Source organism: Gallus gallus, chromosome Z (genome assembly GCF_016699485.2).
Source record: "Gallus gallus isolate bGalGal1 chromosome Z, bGalGal1.mat.broiler.GRCg7b, whole genome shotgun sequence".
Classification (NCBI taxonomy): domain Eukaryota; kingdom Metazoa; phylum Chordata; class Aves; order Galliformes; family Phasianidae; genus Gallus; species Gallus gallus.
In genome coordinates, this window is record NC_052572.1 from 21,314,457 (window position 1) to 21,332,132 (window position 17,676).

Here is a 17,676-nt window from a genome sequence, read left to right on the forward strand (position 1 = left end):
TACATCCTCCAAGTTAAGGTGACCCAGATGGTTAGAAGTGCATGTGATAGAGTGGAGGGAAAATATTGGTTAGCTTGATGAGAGGCATTGCTCATCAACAGCCTGAAAATTGTCAGAATTTTATTTTTAAGCATTGTTGTATTTGTTAGAGACAAGAAGATGAAGGAATACATTGTATTGTAATTTGTGTGAATGAATTGTATAGATGTTGTTTTTAAAAACCTGATGATGAAAGAAGTCAGGTCTATTGGCAAATTAAGTTTCCTTCTGGACTGTGAATGAAATAATAGTTTGTGGAGGGGAATGTGAAAACAAGCTGCTTCTCCCTCTAATAGAAAGGGAAAAAAGGAAAGAGCGATGCATAGGACATAGTCAAGGCAAGACCTAGAAATAACTTTTGTAGTAAATGGAAGTTCATTAGGAAAGGTTCTGCTTTGTATGGGACATGGAGTAAGTGTGACTACCAGAATTCAAGGAGCAGTGGGCAGAATAGTGCTGATTTTTCCAGGAGCAGTCGAAGGATGTGATAAGAACGGTTGTTGGTGATGGTGATTGAGATCAAGTCCTGGTTGTACATGCAGTGAATTTAAGTAAGCAGTCCCCAGAGGTTCTTGTCATCTGGAGCATTGCTGTGAAATGCGAAGCATTGGGAATGAGATAGCAACTTGGGGTGGGAAAGAACATACTGGAAAAAAAGGAACAACAAAAGTGGAGAGGAATGGATAAACAAATAGTGCATAAAATAGCAGTGGGATGGATGAGAAAGCAAAAGAGATGATGCTTTGGTGGTTCTCATCTTTATTAAGGATTTTATCATTGATTGGAGGGATCACCTGTACAATACTGTAAGGTCTCTGAGAAACCTTGGACTGCTGATAGGAGTCATATTAGCAAGCCAACCACTTTTTTTCCTCATTTTTTAGCGTATTTTCCTTCTAATTCCAATACCTCTCAAATAGAATCTATTCTGTAATAGTTTTATGTACTTGGTCTTAAAGCACAAACATAAATGTGTTGAATTATTTTATCCATGACATTATCAGCCTGTCTCTGTTCTGATCCCTTAATGGTATTAAAATGAAAGCTGGTATCTAGAATGGAATTAGTCCATTAATCTCACTACTGAGCTTTAATACTGAGATTTTTTCCCTACTAAAAAGGAATGTTTTGCTTTTTCAGCTGCTGATGTAGATGATTGATGTGTTAAAATGAACCTTTTGGAGCAGTTAAGTTGCAGTGTTTTATTACTAAACAGAATTTTGCCTAGGAATATCATCTCATGCAGTTCAGTAAATGTCTGTTTTTCCTCTTAAAAAAAAAAAAAGTACAATAATCTGCAGGTAATCAGGTGATTTATTTTATTTATATGAAATCTTGAGTTACAGACTTTATTTCTTTTAGCCAGATCTTATATGGACTTTTTGGAGAGGGATCCCTTAAGAGCGATTGGAAAGATGTATGAGTATCTTCTTCAAAATGCATTTCAGGATTTGCAGTTTGGTAGGACTTCTAGCAACATGTGAAGGTCACGTTCCTCCAAGAGGACTCTGCAAATGACAAGAGATTATGACTGAGGAGAAACCTAGTGGTGATTTGCAGCCTATGCAGGAGCGGCAATTTCTGCATGCTAGCGTTACAACCCTGTGTTGGTCTAGATCAAGTTTAATAAGAAACCATTAGGAACTGGAGAAAACTCTCATTGAAACCTCATTATCCAAGGGGACGCAGCAAGCTTGCATTCTGCTCTTTTTCAGAAAATGTTATTTTCTGCCTATGGCTATAAATAACAATTGTTCTTGCTTTGTCAGATTCAGAAGCTCTCTATTGGTTATTTCAGTTTCAATTTGAATACTATTTAAACAGAAAAAGTTGGAGTGTTTTGCAGTCACTTTAATTTAGCATCTTATTTTCCCTGACTTTCTGAAGAGCTGGGAATGAACTACACTGCAGTTATGCCAGTTAAAATGATAGAATTTTTTCCTATCTTTATGAACTGTTTAGCTTTTAGTTCGGGTGACTTGTGGCCCTAGGTTTTAACCCTGTCATATAGAAAAAATATAAGGGGATTGTATAGCTTCATGGAATAAAATAATATAAAATAAATCACTTACTCTGAAACAGTTTTTTGCCTGAATGTGAATTGTCCTTGAAGGTGCCCAGATCCCCATTACAAAATTATGTGGTAACAAGTGATGGTCTGCACCTTCGACACTCTGACAGGTAGTGGGGAGATCTGACAACAAGCCAAGGCTCAGTGTCCATGAATGGGTTGAAACCATGAGATTAAGCAGCAGCATTAAGCTGGTATTAAGTAACATGATAATGTCACAGAAAAAACAGATCATAACTCAGTGGCAGATGGCACATGCCTCAGTGAAGTGTAATAGACTAAAAATATATTTTGATATGATGTTGTGTGTGGTGTAGCAGTAGCTGTTAAGATTAGTTATTAATGTAATAAAACTTCAAACAGGAAACTTCAGCTTCCAGGATGATACCTGTTCAGCTGTTCAGAACTTACTAAAAAGTTTTAATTACATACTTAAGTGATTTTTTTTTTTAATTCATCTTTCTGTGATTCCTCTCTGCTCCTGCTCTACCACTTTGGTTCCATTTTGAATATAGAAGTGTATTGTTCTGATTTCTCCCTTTGAGAACACTGACATTCAGGAATTGATTTTCACAATGTGCACATGAGGTGAGTTAACAATATATTGTTATGACATTGAATTGATGTGCCCAGTAATTGACAGCTGAAGCTTTAAAAAGTCTCTGACAGTTTTTTTTTCTTTACACCTACCCAAACAAAGAAAAGCACCCTAATTTTTTTGTATCATTTTCTGTGTTGAGGTGCAGTGAGGTTAATGCCATTTCTAGCTATGAATGTTCAGCAATTTTGCAAGCGTGTTCTCAGATTGCTAATTTTATCTGTAATCAAGCTGGTTGATGATGTCTCGTAAATGAATTTAGTAAAGTAGTGAGGAACAAGAAGTGCAGGAGGAAGTAAAAGATTTGTAAAAAAAACAATTGTTAGTTGGAAAGTTATGCTTTTACATACGTGTTGGGGGAAGTGACATCTGAAAATAGATTTCAGTGTTGCTCAAATAGCACCCCTCACCTCTGCCCTGGAAAGAAACGGAACACAGGAATACCCTAACAATGACTTGGCTGGTGGAGTGAGAGCTATTACTAAGTGTACAATTATAGCAACTGCTTGCTGATACTTTCTATTATTTGAACAATTTTAAAGTCTGTCTTAGAAAACTATGTTTCTTAAGTATGGGAAATGCCGCATATGGGAGTAAACAATCAGATTACTAACAGCAATTTGCTAACCTATTTTCAGAATACTGCTGGATGATTTTCATTCCAATGGCTTAGTCCAGTGCATTTTCTGCACAATTCGATAAATGTAAATACAAATTGTTAGAGTGTTCAGGTAATACTAGCTCAAGCTAATTTAAATATGAAAACTGCTGTTAACTGAACACCTCAAAGTGTTCAGTTAACAGCAGCTGTAATCTCCTGGCCAGCAATAAAAGGCCACAGGCACAAGGCAACTTCACGTAGTAGGTTTAAAATCGAGGGCTGTGTACTTTGTGATTCTAATTAATGGGGTATAAGTAATAAGTTATTAATCTGAATTGCTGGAAACCTACACTTAAATGGTGTCCAAGAGGGCCCAAATCTCCAGTGATCTGTATGTAGGACAGTAGTGTTTACTCTGTGGCAGTCTTGGTTGTTTGGGATGACTCGATCTGAAGCTTGACAGTTTCATGAATTGCTATTGGGAAATTCAGTATGCAGCTTGATATAGTGCTCAGTATCTTTTCCCAGAGGTGCTTGTTCTCTTATTCCTCGTTTTTTTTCTTGTTTCTACTCATCTTCACTGTATTGTCTAGATTACGTCTATCTTCCTCGCTTGAAGTAGTTAATAGGTTATCTACGTTAGTGAGTCAGCATCTGCTTGATGCAATATCCAGCCAATTGCTCCTTGCTCACAGAGGTGTGGGTGTTGGGCGCCACTAGCATTTTATACACACCCATGCTCCCCATAAGATATATTGCTGTATTTAAGTACTGTACAAATAAACTTAGATATGTCCCTCCCAAAAGTACTTCAGTATGTATTAGAAATTATAAACAATATGTGGGTGTGATGGAGTAGGGAAAAGGGTTTGTGTGATAAAGGACAGTGGGGAAAAAGCACTGAGGGTCATGTTAATAGCATCATATGAGTCAATCACCTATTTAATTTAGATGAAATCGTTTAGATAGTGCTAATGCATTCTGGTCAAGTTTATTGTGGGTTTGATGACTGATTCACATTTTCAGTTACAAATCTTCTGGTTAAATAAGTATATTCAGTCTCTTTGAGTATTCCTATTCTCTTAGTCATTTGTTTACCAAATATTTTGCTTTCCCCTTCTTTCCCATCCTCAGTCTCTTGGGCTGCTGTGAAAGGAGGCAAAGGTATGAACATGTTTGCTGTGGTTAACAAGTAGGCCTCAAAAACCCTGACCATCTGTAGCTGTCACTGTCTGTCCAGGATACATGTGCTGATGGAGAAACTTTTAAAAATGGAGGGAGTGGAGGAGAAAGTAAAAAGGTGGGGGCTCACAGACACAAAGGGTGAGGGTGCCAGATCTAAGTAGTTTCCTCGTAGATTTGCAACCACTCTTGTTATGCTAATGCTCTTGCCAAATTGTAGTGCTAATTGGCCTCCTGATGTGAAGTGGGTATGTCCAGTCCTCTAAAGTAGTTGGCAGATCTGTAGCAGCAGTGGCAATACTCCAAACAGCTGAAGCTTGGGTGTAAGAATTATCATAACCTACAAGGAATTCTGTTTTTTTGTTTTTAAAATTTTTGTCTGCTTTTTCTTTTTAATTCCTGTGTTGAGTCAAGCTGGATTATTTGTTTTACCACTAACAGTAAAGCTATCTCAGGCTTAACAAGACCTTGATGTAGCAGGCAGAGTTACTCATTTGAAGCCAGTGAGCTAGCACAAATGTCACTTCAGAACCATGGCTTTGTAGAGGGTTCTGATGGTTGAAGAAAATCAGCTGTAGCTCTTGGGAGACCTGCTGGTTTGGTGGTATCTAATCATGATCTGTGAGGCCAAGGTAAGTGGTCATTTGGTCATCCTGATTGATGGCCTTAGATGGTTTTCTTTCTGTTACACATGGTGTGTTTCTTGGTGTTGTTTTTTTTTTAAATGTTCAGATACGAGTATGTTGCATACTGCAGAGACAGGAAACAAATGGATGTAAAAACAGATCAGTAAACGTGTTAATTTTGTGTTTAGATGCCTTCGTTTAAAGCCTTGCTGAGAATCTTAAGAATTAAGTTTTGAATCTAAAACTCACAGCATAATGTCTTTATTTTCTACTTTTTCTGTCATTGACTTTTCCTATTTGAACTAATGCAGCAGCACTGCAGTAACAAAATGAGTAAACATTAGTAAAGCATTATATAAAAGAAAATTCATCCTCCTCAGATATACTGCAAAGAAATTTTGGCTTACTGAAGGTAATAATTCACAAGTCTGAACACTGGCTCTTGTTTGGTGAATTTATTGGTCATTTACTATAAACTAGTAACCATTTCCAATTAAATAGTGATTTGTCTAACTTCATTTCTGTCCATTGGTATAGCTTTGTTCTATAAATATTCCCTTTATTTTTATTTAATTGAAGGAAAGGGTGCTGGAATTGCCGAGAGATGAAATGGTGTCTGTCATGAATTCAGGAAGGATTGAATCCCTGATTATTTACCTGCTTTAATAAGAATTGAAAAAGATATCCTGGATAGGAACTGTGTCAACTAAATAATTTTGCTATATATCTCCACTGTTTGTAAAAACAAAAACAAAAAAATAAAACCAGAAAGCAAACAAAAACAAACAAAAAAAACAGCAGGCCTTATTTTTTTCCATTGGAAGTGTTTCCAGGTAAGCCAGCTTACCTTCCTATTGTACACATCAGCATAGACCTTAGCTCAGAAATGACTTTCGACTTTGATGCTAATGTTGAAACTGTCCCTGATGCGTTTACTGTTAGTGGGCTGAACTGCATGACCTGGAGAGGGCCCTTCCAGCTTCCATTATTTGTCAATTTAAACTAGCAGGGGAAGTAGAGAATACATGTCTGCAATGGCTTGGCCTTCTGTTGGTGTTGTATATGCAATTATTTATTCCTAATCAAGATATTGCATTTTTTTTTTCTATAGGAACTTTTCAAAGCATGTTTGTGAGACTTAAACTTTGAGAAACAGGCATCTAGATGCATGAAGATTCCTTGTAGTTCTGATAGTTGAGAGCCTCTTCATATCTGGTGCATGTGCATTATGGCAGTTTTTCATGGCTGAGATTAAACTCTACTACACTGGTTATTTTGGCACTAATTGTGCTAGGAAGGGTGATTTTTGAACCCCTGGCAATTTCTCTAAGCGTCTTTATTTTGCTGCAAAATCCACATATTATCAGATAACTTACACAATGAGGGTTTTTGCATCTATGTCCACAGACGTAAGATGGATAATAGGAAAATAGTGGAGTTTTTTTGATTTTTTTTTTTTTTTTTAAGCTAAGGTCAAGTTTTTAGTTTTCATTTATGTCTTGGATCAGTCTGGGGAGCTCTTCTCTGTTGATGAGCTTCCTAAGAGAAAACAACGAACAAGAAGACAAATCAGTTAATTTGTTTGTATACTTGCAGGTATGAGTGTGTTTCCAGAGCTGTCTTTTCCAAAAGTACTGTTCTGGTGTTGTAGGTAATAGAGAAGGTTTCATTATACTGAGCGTTAGGCATTTCATTCAGTTTTAGGATAGTTAAAATTATGCGTTATAAAACTGTAGATGTCCTGGCAAAACAAACTCTAGTATTGAAATGCAACTCATACAGCAGTTTGGCCAGTCATGGACCTATGACAGTTCCTTCCCATTGCTGCTGATAAACACACCCATACCCCTTGTCAGCACACTTCCAGAGATACGTCCCCTGCATAACACCAATGGTATGGCCAAATACAGGTTATTCTGGGGCAGTCTGGAAGCAAAAGTGAGTCTCTGTGTACTTGCTGAGAATCTACCATCAACTGTCACTTCCCTGTGTTGAAGGATTCCGGCTGTCAACAGCTGTGATGCGGTTAGTACTAGGAGGGTACAAGTCCCCAGATAGGTCAGTCTTTTGCCACTTAAGGCAATGAATCATAATTAACATCATAGAATCTTCCACCCAAGAGAGGTAGAAAGGTCAGGTTTTTGTCAGTCAGACAACCCACACAGCAAAGTAGTTTCTTTGCTTTGCTATAAATTTGTAGCTTTGTTTCAAACACTGAAGTAATGAGAAGCAGCGAGAGATGACAACAATACTTGCTTTCAGGAAAAACAAGTTAGGCTTTTTTTTGAGAATGGTCTCTGAACACTTTGTGTCTCCTTGGTCTGCCTTTCCCTGTTGCTCAAGTATAGGGATCTGATATTATCAAACATCTGTCTACTCTAAGTGCGAAATATCTGTTTGTCTACAAAGTGTATCCTTTGATATCATAAATATTGTTCTAGCCACATTTACCTTATCTAACCATATGATAGTTTTTTTCAAATCTAGCACGCTACTAAGGCACAAATGTCGAACCAATCTAGAAGGCTATGATTGAGTCTTGCCATTAACCACTAAGAGTACAATCCCTTTATTACTGTCATATGTGAAATAATTGTGTGTTCCATATATGCTCTCCCAGTACTTGATGAAAATTATTTGCTGGTTTAGAACTGATCCAGCACAGTCTGTAAATCATCAGAGCTTACCCTTCTGTGGTACTTCTAATCATAATACAGTTGAGTCTTAGAAATGGTCTAGAAATGTTTTTTTTTTTTCCTCTGAGCTTATTGTGGTGGGTATATGGAAGCTTAGCATGAAATTTACTAGGCTTTTTTTTTTCTGTATTACATGATAATTGGTATCTTTGTGCAGGCGATACCTACTTCATTGGGAACAGTGCTATTACCTGTGCATGGAGTTGCACTTCTTTAGTCTCCTTTGGAATCTCTCATTTCTCTTATTCAAAGGAAAACAGGATAACTAATCTCATTGCCCTAAAATTGTTCCTGTTTTACAAGAAGGATTTTAGAGTTGTAGCGTAGGATTCATTTCTGCTCAGCTTGTCTGTGTGATGGATAATCTTGCTACATCTAAAGTCCTTTTAGCTGAACATACTGTCTTTGTCATTGAACATGAATGGATGTTTAAAGGATGAGCACAGATAATCCTACCTCTGCAATGCTCTTCCTGGAATTACTGAAATAATTCTGTTTTTACTATTTCTATTGTTTTAAATGGAAAATGATTATTACCATAGGCTGAAGGCTGCCTGAAATGTCTCTCATAAAAGGAGTTTTCAAAATACTTCTTTTCAGCCCAACCTTAGATGAAGGGCACAAACGTTGTGGGTCCCTCCTCTCCCATTTCCTTTCCCCTCAACAAACTGGAGAAAGGAAAAAACAGCTTGGGAATTATTTGTTACCATTCAGCTAATTCTAAAGTATAACTCTATTTCCTCACCTTTTATATGCAAATTTGCCACTAGTGTTCTGGGTCCACCTAAGTCTTCCAATAAGCAATTCAGAGAATCTGAGGTGAAATGTATTTGTGTGAAAATTGCAGAAAGAAAGAAGTGCACTGAGACAACTGCAGACCTCACTGGTCTAAAGCCAGTGACAAACTGGAAGTGAGGTATGGATGTGAACAGGATGCAGTGTGGTGGAGGGAACCACTGCACTGCAGCACACCAGCAGTCTGTCTAGCAAGCATCTCGGTGGTAGGGTTATACACGAAGAAGGGTAGGAAAATAATGAATACATAGCAGTTCTCCCAACTTCTCTCCCAGTGCTCACAGGAAGTGGAGTGTTAGTGCACTTATGTAGCGCCTTTGTTGGTGGAGCCTGGCAGAATACAGAGGCACAATATGCTGTGGATGATACCATGTGCTCTAGGATGTTTAAATAAAACTTTCTTACGTGTTTTTATTAGGTATTTTAATTTATCACTAGACATCTAAAGCACATGTTACTTCAGATAAGTAGGAAAGTGACTTTCTAAGCTAGTTGAGATCATGGTGCATGGCTACCCTGGGTTCGTGAGAATACATACCTTGGCCTCTTTTCTTTGGGAGTTGTGCTTTTTAGTGAACTGGACATGTCAGTGTGACTGCATGGAAGCCTAGAGTATTCCTACTGTAGAGAATCGCCAGCACTTAAAATGGTAGTCACGCTATGCTCTTGGCTAAGTAGTTAGAGTATTCTCTTCTGATGTGGACTTAAATTTATCTGATTTAGTGTCAGTTTCAAGTGCTATTAAAGTAATGTCAGTTGTGGTGATCTCATTGTTTCTTGTCTAATTCTGTAACTGTTGTGTGTTGTTCTGTATATAGTTCCTTAATCTTTACGGCATGCACACACATACCAATTCCTGTATTATCTCCTCTGGGGAATTGGAATCTGATTAGTTCCTCGTGTTTGGTTTTGAAGCCTACAAACATTTCATGGTTTGCTAGTGGCTCCTTACCATTGGAATTTATTCTAGGCATTTCAACAGTGGCAACCTAACAGGTGTCAGGAAACAATGCAAGAGTAATACCTTTGTTTATTGTTTTTGTGATTATTATGGAGTGGACCGTTTCTTTAGTTTTTCTAATTTGACTGCTCTGCCTGCCATGCCTTGACCTTCTGCCTCTTTGTTTTCAGCAGCACAGTCACCTGACAGTCTTAATGTCAGATTCAGCCTTGCGCTACAGTTTTCTTTGGATTAATTCTGTTTATCTTAGCAGAGCTATTGCAAACCCGTATTTCTACCATTTGGAAGCTTTGTGTACAGTGCCTCGAAATAGGTATTATACAAATTAAATAGCTTTTCAGTAGGAGCACAGAGCCATGAGAAGGCAGAGAATCACACGGATGTGGCAGTTTGATGTAGGCATCCCAGATTTCTGAATATATTTTGATCCTTACTGCCTTTCTTCATTTTTTTTAAATTGTTTTGAATGCTGCTGTTATGTATTTCTGATGCTGGCTAAACTGATAGCTCCTTTTTTTTCTTCATCAGGAAACTCAATAGACTGGAGGCTTTAATATTTTACCTGTATTGCTTTTATCCCTTGTTTGCATACCCTCGTCGTTGTTCTGCTGAGAATAAATGAATATACTTATCCAGTACAGTACATTGGAATGCCTGTGGTATGAATGTACTAAATAGCACCAGTGACTGCTGAGGGAAGAGCAGGGCCAGTAACATGTGAAAGCTGATCACAGCACAATCCTTTTGTGTTGATCCTGGCTTCCTAACAAATTAATCGTTCTGTAATGGTGCTGCTGCTTGCTTCTTACTCCAAACAAACCAGCTTTCATTCCTCCTGTAACAATTTTGATTTTAAATTCCTCTTCAGAATTTTTGGGGAAACATTTGTGATACCTTTTTTGATAGGCTGATTCTGCTTTTTACTGAAATTAAACTGCAATTACATTTATGGGTAAATCTTTTGAATGAAGATATCATCACCTCTGCTCCCCACAATTTTACTTTTTTTCTAGGTACTATGAGTTTATACAGATACTTAATCACTTTGAAGATACTTTCTACTTCTATGCTTTTGTAGGCCAATATTACAGTTTGCATAGGTCCAGACAGCAATTTTGAATGTACTGAGTGTTTTTCTTTCCAATTGTTCTACATTGGTGAAGGTAGCATTAGCTACCTGCTATGACTTACTTGGCAACTTTGTAAATAAATAAATAAATGAAAATCATAACATTAGTATTATGAGAAAAGCATGGATTTGTCATGTTCCATTGATTTCTGATGCATTTTTTTCTTAACTTTCTTGAGAATCGTGTGCAAGAAATGTCTAGCATTAGGGACTCATTAAATACAGCAATTAAATGTAAAGTAGAGATGAAACAGCTTTATAGACACAATGCTATGAAGTCAAAGTAGTAAGAAAGACAGTGATATTCTCTGGTATTAAAATAGCGCCCCCCTAAAAGTTTGTATGTATTACCATTTTTGGTAAATCTTTCAAAGACTAGTAGTACTACAGTAGATTCTGAACTACTGCAGTAATGCTATAGTATCCTCCAAGTTGGAATTCACACAGGTACAATTATTTTTTTTTAAAGCAAGCAGTGCTGAAAGCAAAATAAATACCCAATGCAACAAAGTATCAGTTTGTTCTTATCTACTATGGGCGTGACTGAAATTTTCCTACCTTTGTTTTGAACAGAATGTTGGCTTTGAAAGCTCAGGGAAGAAGCAGCAGGGAAAAGGAAGTAACACAGTGGTAAGTACTGTATTTCTGTTTCCTTTGCATTATAGAATGTTTATACATTGATTCTTTTGTTTTTTCATATGCCATCAATGATCACCTCCGAAGCACCTGAATTCTATTGCATGAATGCTCATGTTGCTCTGAAGCTTTTTTTGTTCCAGCTATCAGCTGAAGAGTATATTTACATGCAGTTGTGCATAAATAAAAAAGGGAAAACATATGAAATGAAATTGCAGGATAATAATTTTGTTTTGAAGACAAATGTCCATTAATTTTTTTCATTTGTGGAGTCTTAGCATTTTATACTGCTTTTTAAAATAAATTCATTTAGTTCTTAAGAAACCTGAGTGCATTTAAAACAAACAAACAAAAAAGATGCTTGAAAACTTGTTTTGAATACTTGTTGGGCCTCTTGCCATCCATTTTTATGGTTTGCACAGGAGGATGTTGTCATATAATTTCTTCTTGGTATATTAACATTCTTTAGCTAAAGATCATACTTCAGAGCATCAAAGTTAAGTTAGAGTTCGGTTTTCTTTTCAAAGGTTTGGAAAAGAACCACATAGTCAGAATCAGCTTTTTTCTTTTTTAAATGATGATAGTGTAGATGATACTAAGTTGATTTTTTGTAAGGTAAGAGTTGCTAGATGGAAATATTCCTCATGAATTGAAAAGAATATCCAACAGAATCGTTCATCTTCAGAACTTGTTTGAATTTCTGAGTAGTAATTTCCCACCCACTCCAGCAAACTGATCTGACCAAACACCTCACCACGCACACACACAGAGCAGTGTCCATCTGCTCTGATTTTGTTAATAGTGCTATTCAGATTGTGGAAATGCTAATAAATATTGACACATCAGTGACTGCAATTATGAGACATATTATAAAATATCAGTTTAAAAATGTACAGAATCTTCTGAGCATTTTATCTGGTATCGCTGCAGTTTAAAGAGATAGAAGCATATGTGCAAGCCTGTTTTTTGTTGTTGTTGCTTTCTGTGTTGTCTACAATGCAGCGGGCCTTGTGTACATTAGCATTTTCTATTGAGCTGAGAAACTGCTGTTGTTGTGCTGCCTCAGCTGTGCTTACCACTTTGTAAGGACTGTTGCTTTCTATAGGCAAATGACTTGTAGTGCCAGTTCTCTTTTTCTTCCCATATGCTGGTTCATCTCTTTTGATTGTTATAACTGGAGGATCTAAGACAGCATCTCTTCCTCTCTGCTTGAATAGTTGTTGACAGTATGTGATACACAGCATTTACTTGTACTGTAGATCCAGACATAATCCTTCAAAGGACTAAACCAGAAGCGTAAGCGGTTTAATAAGGTTTTATACCTCTTCCAGCAGGCTTACCATGTCTTAGTCTGGCTGCACTGTGTATTTAATTTTCATTGTTTTCTTTCTTTAGAAAGTTAGCAACTTGTCCTGTTTGTTTCTATGGGCCTTTTCCACAATGACAACAGAAGAAAATTGAGTTATTTAACGTAGTACTTAATAATGGAGTAATTTATTCCTCCTAATGTTCTCTTAATAACACTACAAATTGTTACCCAAAGAACATGCAATGAAGTCAAATGTCAGAAATGAAGCTTGGATCTATTGCTAATCTCAGCCATATTGTTAGTGATATATAATTAGAGACCATTCTTCAGATGATGAATTTACTTGTATAGTTTGGCTGGTAAAATGGAAATTAGTTTCTAGGACTGGCTTAGGAAAAGAATGAAGTAAGTGAGAAGTTACAACTACATGGAATGTAGTTGTGTAGTGACAACTAGAGGGACTTGGAATCTGATGAGTTTTTCAAATGTGAACAATTTGACAGCACAAATGCAGAAAGCATTCATTTTACTTGTCTTCATGTGTAGCATTGATATAGAGTCAAAATTACAATTGTTAGGATACCTAGCCACATTTTTATTCTTTTACTGTAAACTTACCTTATAATTTTACTACTTTTTTTTTCTAATAGGGCATTTCTGTGATGCGTCTTGCCTTAAATTACAGATCTGTACTCTTGTGTACCTGTGCTTTACTGATGCCATAGCTTAGGGATATAACAGAATACTAAACATTACTCAGTTAAAGGCTGTGCTTAAATGAATATCTTGTTACGCAAGTATTTGCCAAAAGCTTTTTTTCTTAGTTTAAAACAATTGTGGTTGATTTTTACAAAGTTGATCTGTTCTTGTCATTGCTAAGCTTTTGGCTTAAAAAGACCAGTGCTGACTGCTTTGTTATGTTACTAATTTCTTTTTTTCATTAGCAGATAAATTAACAGAAATAAATATTCCAAGCATTTCCTTTGATATGCTTTCATGGGTTTACTTGCAGTAATTCCTCAGGTTTGTTTTAATATAGTCAGTAATCACAAAAAGGGTTTTTGCTCCTTCTGCCGCCCAAGAAAAATGTATCCTTCTTATGTTTGCATTTAATGAATGATTGTTATTGTACTGCATTTACTAACATCCTCCTCCCTCTGTTGTTACCATTCACCATTGTTGTTTCATGAGTAATGGCTTTTATTTCATTTGCTCTGGATGCTGTATGTGAGCAAGTACAGTGTGTTTTTTTGTGTCCCCTGCCTTTGTGGGGACATGCAACCATGAATGCAGCTGAGCATTGTTTGCCTATCAGGAGTTTCACATGAAAATGGTGAAATGGTTCCAAAAAACTCTTTTTGTAAGTCTCTTATTTCCTATTGTTTGCTCTGACTGTATGGTTCCTTTGGTTCCTTCATTTGTATTGATCTAAGTGTTTACCAGTTTCATTTAATTAAATGTGTGACATAACCAATCTATTTTGAATTTTTTTTCCCTTTTTTTAGAAGTGAAATAAAAAAATAGCTTGGATGGGAGGCAGGAGGAAGTGAAAATACCTTAACTTGGCATTGTCACTAAACAAGATTTTGAAACCACAGCCACAGAATGGCAGTGGCATTTAGCAAAAGGCAGTCTCCTCACAGTACACCCTTCCTTCTCATGTTTCAGTTTCTTGTCAGAGTCCATCAGGTCTAAGAGCCATGCTTTCCTCTTATGAAGAGGAGGAGGATTGCCATCCATCGGACATGCAGGTCAGGGTTTCCAGGGTGCCAGGTGCTCTCAGTTGCTCTGGAACCTTGCTGCTCCCTCCCGAGAGGAGGGGGAGGAGTTAGGGGAAGCCTGAGCCAAACCTTTGCTTCCCCTGTTAATGAGTCCTGATATTGAACAAGAGATACCAAGTCATTTCTGAGCTTAAAGAATGAGTAATAGTTCTGCTCTTCCTTGTAAGAGTGGAGGACTTTCTGAGTTTTAAGTGCTAAGATGTGTACAATATCTCCAAATTTTTGAGGACCAGAGCTGCCTTTTGGTGGAAGATTCATTTAAATTGTGCTGGGAATTGTCACAACAGTCTCTTACTACATCAAGCCAATCAGCCTACATCTGTGCATATGTTGCTGAACGTGGTGCTGTCTTAGGAAGAGAAAAGCCTGTAGCATTTCTGTGTATTGCTGGTACAGGAAGCTTTACTCTTAATAATCTATTAATGTAGGAGGGATAGTGGTTTTTGTTTGTTTGGTGGATTAAAAGGGGTTCTTGGGGGAAACAAAAAGCACGCATTTTTTCATTATTGTGTTTCAGAATTAATTTGTTGCAGCTTCTGTCCATTGGCCACATAAAGGTCTCTGTATGTTAAGCTGCAGTGCATACTGCCCCTCCCTGCCCTCTTCCTGTACTTACACATCCCCAGCTCCATAATTCTGCGCTCGTTTGTAGGCACTAGAGGGATTCTGACCAGAAATTTTTCTGTGTAGCTGTGCTTGCCTTTCTGTATGAGCATCTGATAGCTGGTTTCATTTTCAGCTTTGCTGCTGATGTAACTGGTAAACATCCTTCTGAAACGCTTGGGGGAAAGGAGGGGGTGCTTTCACACACAGTGCTTACAGCATGAGTGTTCACATCCTGTTAGCATCAGGCAGGAATCTAAACAACCCATGATACAGTGCTATTGCTTTTAAAACAAATTAGCAGAGATGAGGAACAAAAGAAGTATGAGCTTAGATTCTGCATGTAACATGAGTTTGGAATTCTCAGAGCAGTGTGATACTTCTGCATGTGGTGTTTTGCTTTTTAATGCTCATCAAATCACAGCAAGACATGGTTAAACAAAAATGTCCTGTGGGTCTCTGGCAGATGCCCGGGTGCTGCTGGGCTGTGAATGCTCAGATGACGGCAGCGTGCAGGAATGAGTGATGTCTCTGTGGGTGGTGCGCACTCGTCTGAATTATCAGTCTGTAGTGGTATCCAACCCTGCTGCTGGTCTTGCTTTCTCTCACTGATTGTGGCCTTTCGAACTTTTCTACTTTGAGTGATTTTATTCTGTTTAAAGGTGTCTCAGGCTTACAGATTCAGTCTGTTGTTGTTACAGTGTAGATTTGCTGTAACGATGGTGTTTGCTTTTCCCTATGTTCTCCAGTAACTTTATCTGAATATTGTATTAATTATACTGTATTCTCCAGTTGTTACTTCACTGTATGTTATTAGCATCTGTCAGCACTGAAATTCCATCTCTAGTTAGTGAGATTAATGAGATTTAAAGAGTACTTCAAGCAGTCTTCAAAGCCTTCTGTGCAGTAGAAGCTTTTCAGTGGTAGATGCTATTAAAATGTGAGTTGATGTTATTTATTTTGGTTGCTCTAGTGTTTTGATCATGAAGTTAGATGATATTGTGATAGCACATATTTTCAGTTTATTGATAAAAATATAATGGGAAAGCAAAACAAGGTAAATGATCTTTTTTTTTTTTGAAACTGCAAACCAGCTGAAACTAGTTTCTAGCTTTGTTAGATTTTGCTCTTTGATTCTGTTTTCTGTAATAGCATGCTTCAGGGGTAACGAGCTGACCTATCTTCTGGAAGTACATTACTATGGGGGAATTGCAGATTCCCCTTTGGAACTGGAAACACTAATAAGCTTAGCACAGTATTGGTAAACTTCAAGAAAATGATAAACTATTAAGTCTTTTCTTAATGCAGTAAGTACATGCAAAAGTAGCTGGAACACAAATGACTAATATTCAGTACTGATAAAAGATGAATAACAGTGCCTTACAGATCTTTTATTATTATTATTTATCTGAAGAAAAAATGTTCTCTGTATTCATTTTGAGTATAGTTTCAAAGCAGAAAGGTGAAATTTAATTCTGGCTTTTTTTTTTTAGATTTTCAAGCAAAATTTGTTCAAAGTTGATGGTAATAGTAAAATACCATCAGTTTTCAGTTATATCAGTAGCATCCTAGAAATACCTATTTTGGAAGTTGTAAGTTAGACTTTTTGGGGTAAAAGGTTGCAGAATTCACCATGAATTGACTGTTCTGTGCCTTTGTGGTTAGCGTGCTGTTCCATTTCTTAAACCTTTGCTGAAGAAATCCTACACATCTTTTAAATTGCTGTTGTTATCAGTAACCTATCTTAATGGTTTGTTCCAAATGTTGCTGAAGTGCTTTTAGTATAGCAAAAGAAATGAGGAATTTCTGGTGTAGTCAAATAATTTTTGCCAATAAAATCAGGGGTGTAATAAGTTTACCAATTCAAGCATATTAAATGAAAGTATAGTGTATCTACTTCTTGTTTCTACAACATAGGATGTAGATGTCTAGAAAAGTCTTATTTTCAGAGATACGTAGCTGGCCAAGTCCTGCAGGTTAGAACTGGAAAACAGTGAACTGATGTTGAGGAAAAAGTAGATAAGAGTTACAAATGAGTAAGACTCAGACCAACATGAGTGTTAACTTATTCTTCTTTTCTTTCCAAAATGCTGGCTATCTTGAAGATTTATTTGCAAACCTATAGCCTTTCTAATAGTGTATTAATAATAATAAATAGAGCATGTATTATATTTTGAAAGAGCATCTATTTGAAAGACATGTATCTGAGACTATATTGATATGGGAGTTATGAAAGATATTATTTCCACTCTCATTCTGAGAAAAAAGTAAAACAGATGAAAAATTAAAAAAAAAACCAGTAAATATTGTTTCTGTTTGTTGCATCGCAGTGTTGATACTTATAAATGAATCCAATGCTGGTTGTAGGGCTGGTTCCTCTATTGTTTGCATAGTTGGGGTGGGTGGGTGGGAAGAAGGCTTTGGAGGTTGAGTTTCAAAATTAGAGCTTATTTTTAAAGTGTAATATTTTCCCCTTGTTGAAAGAGGAGACATCCTTTGTTAAGTTCGGCCTTGCTTATTTGCAGATTTGTAGTAGTCCAAGTCATTCACACTCTCAAATTGTGTAGAGTAGATCTGGTATCTATCTAGATACATAAATATAAAGCAAGAAAAATAAAATGAAGCTTTGACAGAGATGATCGTAAATAA

General features: G+C 36.9%; 1 protein-coding gene across 12 annotated transcripts in view; it reads left to right on the forward strand.

The window, feature by feature from the left end:
• ERBIN (erbb2 interacting protein) overlaps positions 1-17,676 on the forward strand; it is a 120,155-nt gene that overhangs the window by 32,915 nt on the left and 69,564 nt on the right. For all 12 annotated transcript variants that reach the window (XM_046905528.1, XM_046905529.1, XM_046905527.1 and 9 more), the window contains one exon: positions 11,272-11,328. The gene's annotated coding sequence lies outside the window, so the exon portion shown is untranslated. The remainder of the gene's footprint in view (positions 1-11,271; positions 11,329-17,676) is intronic.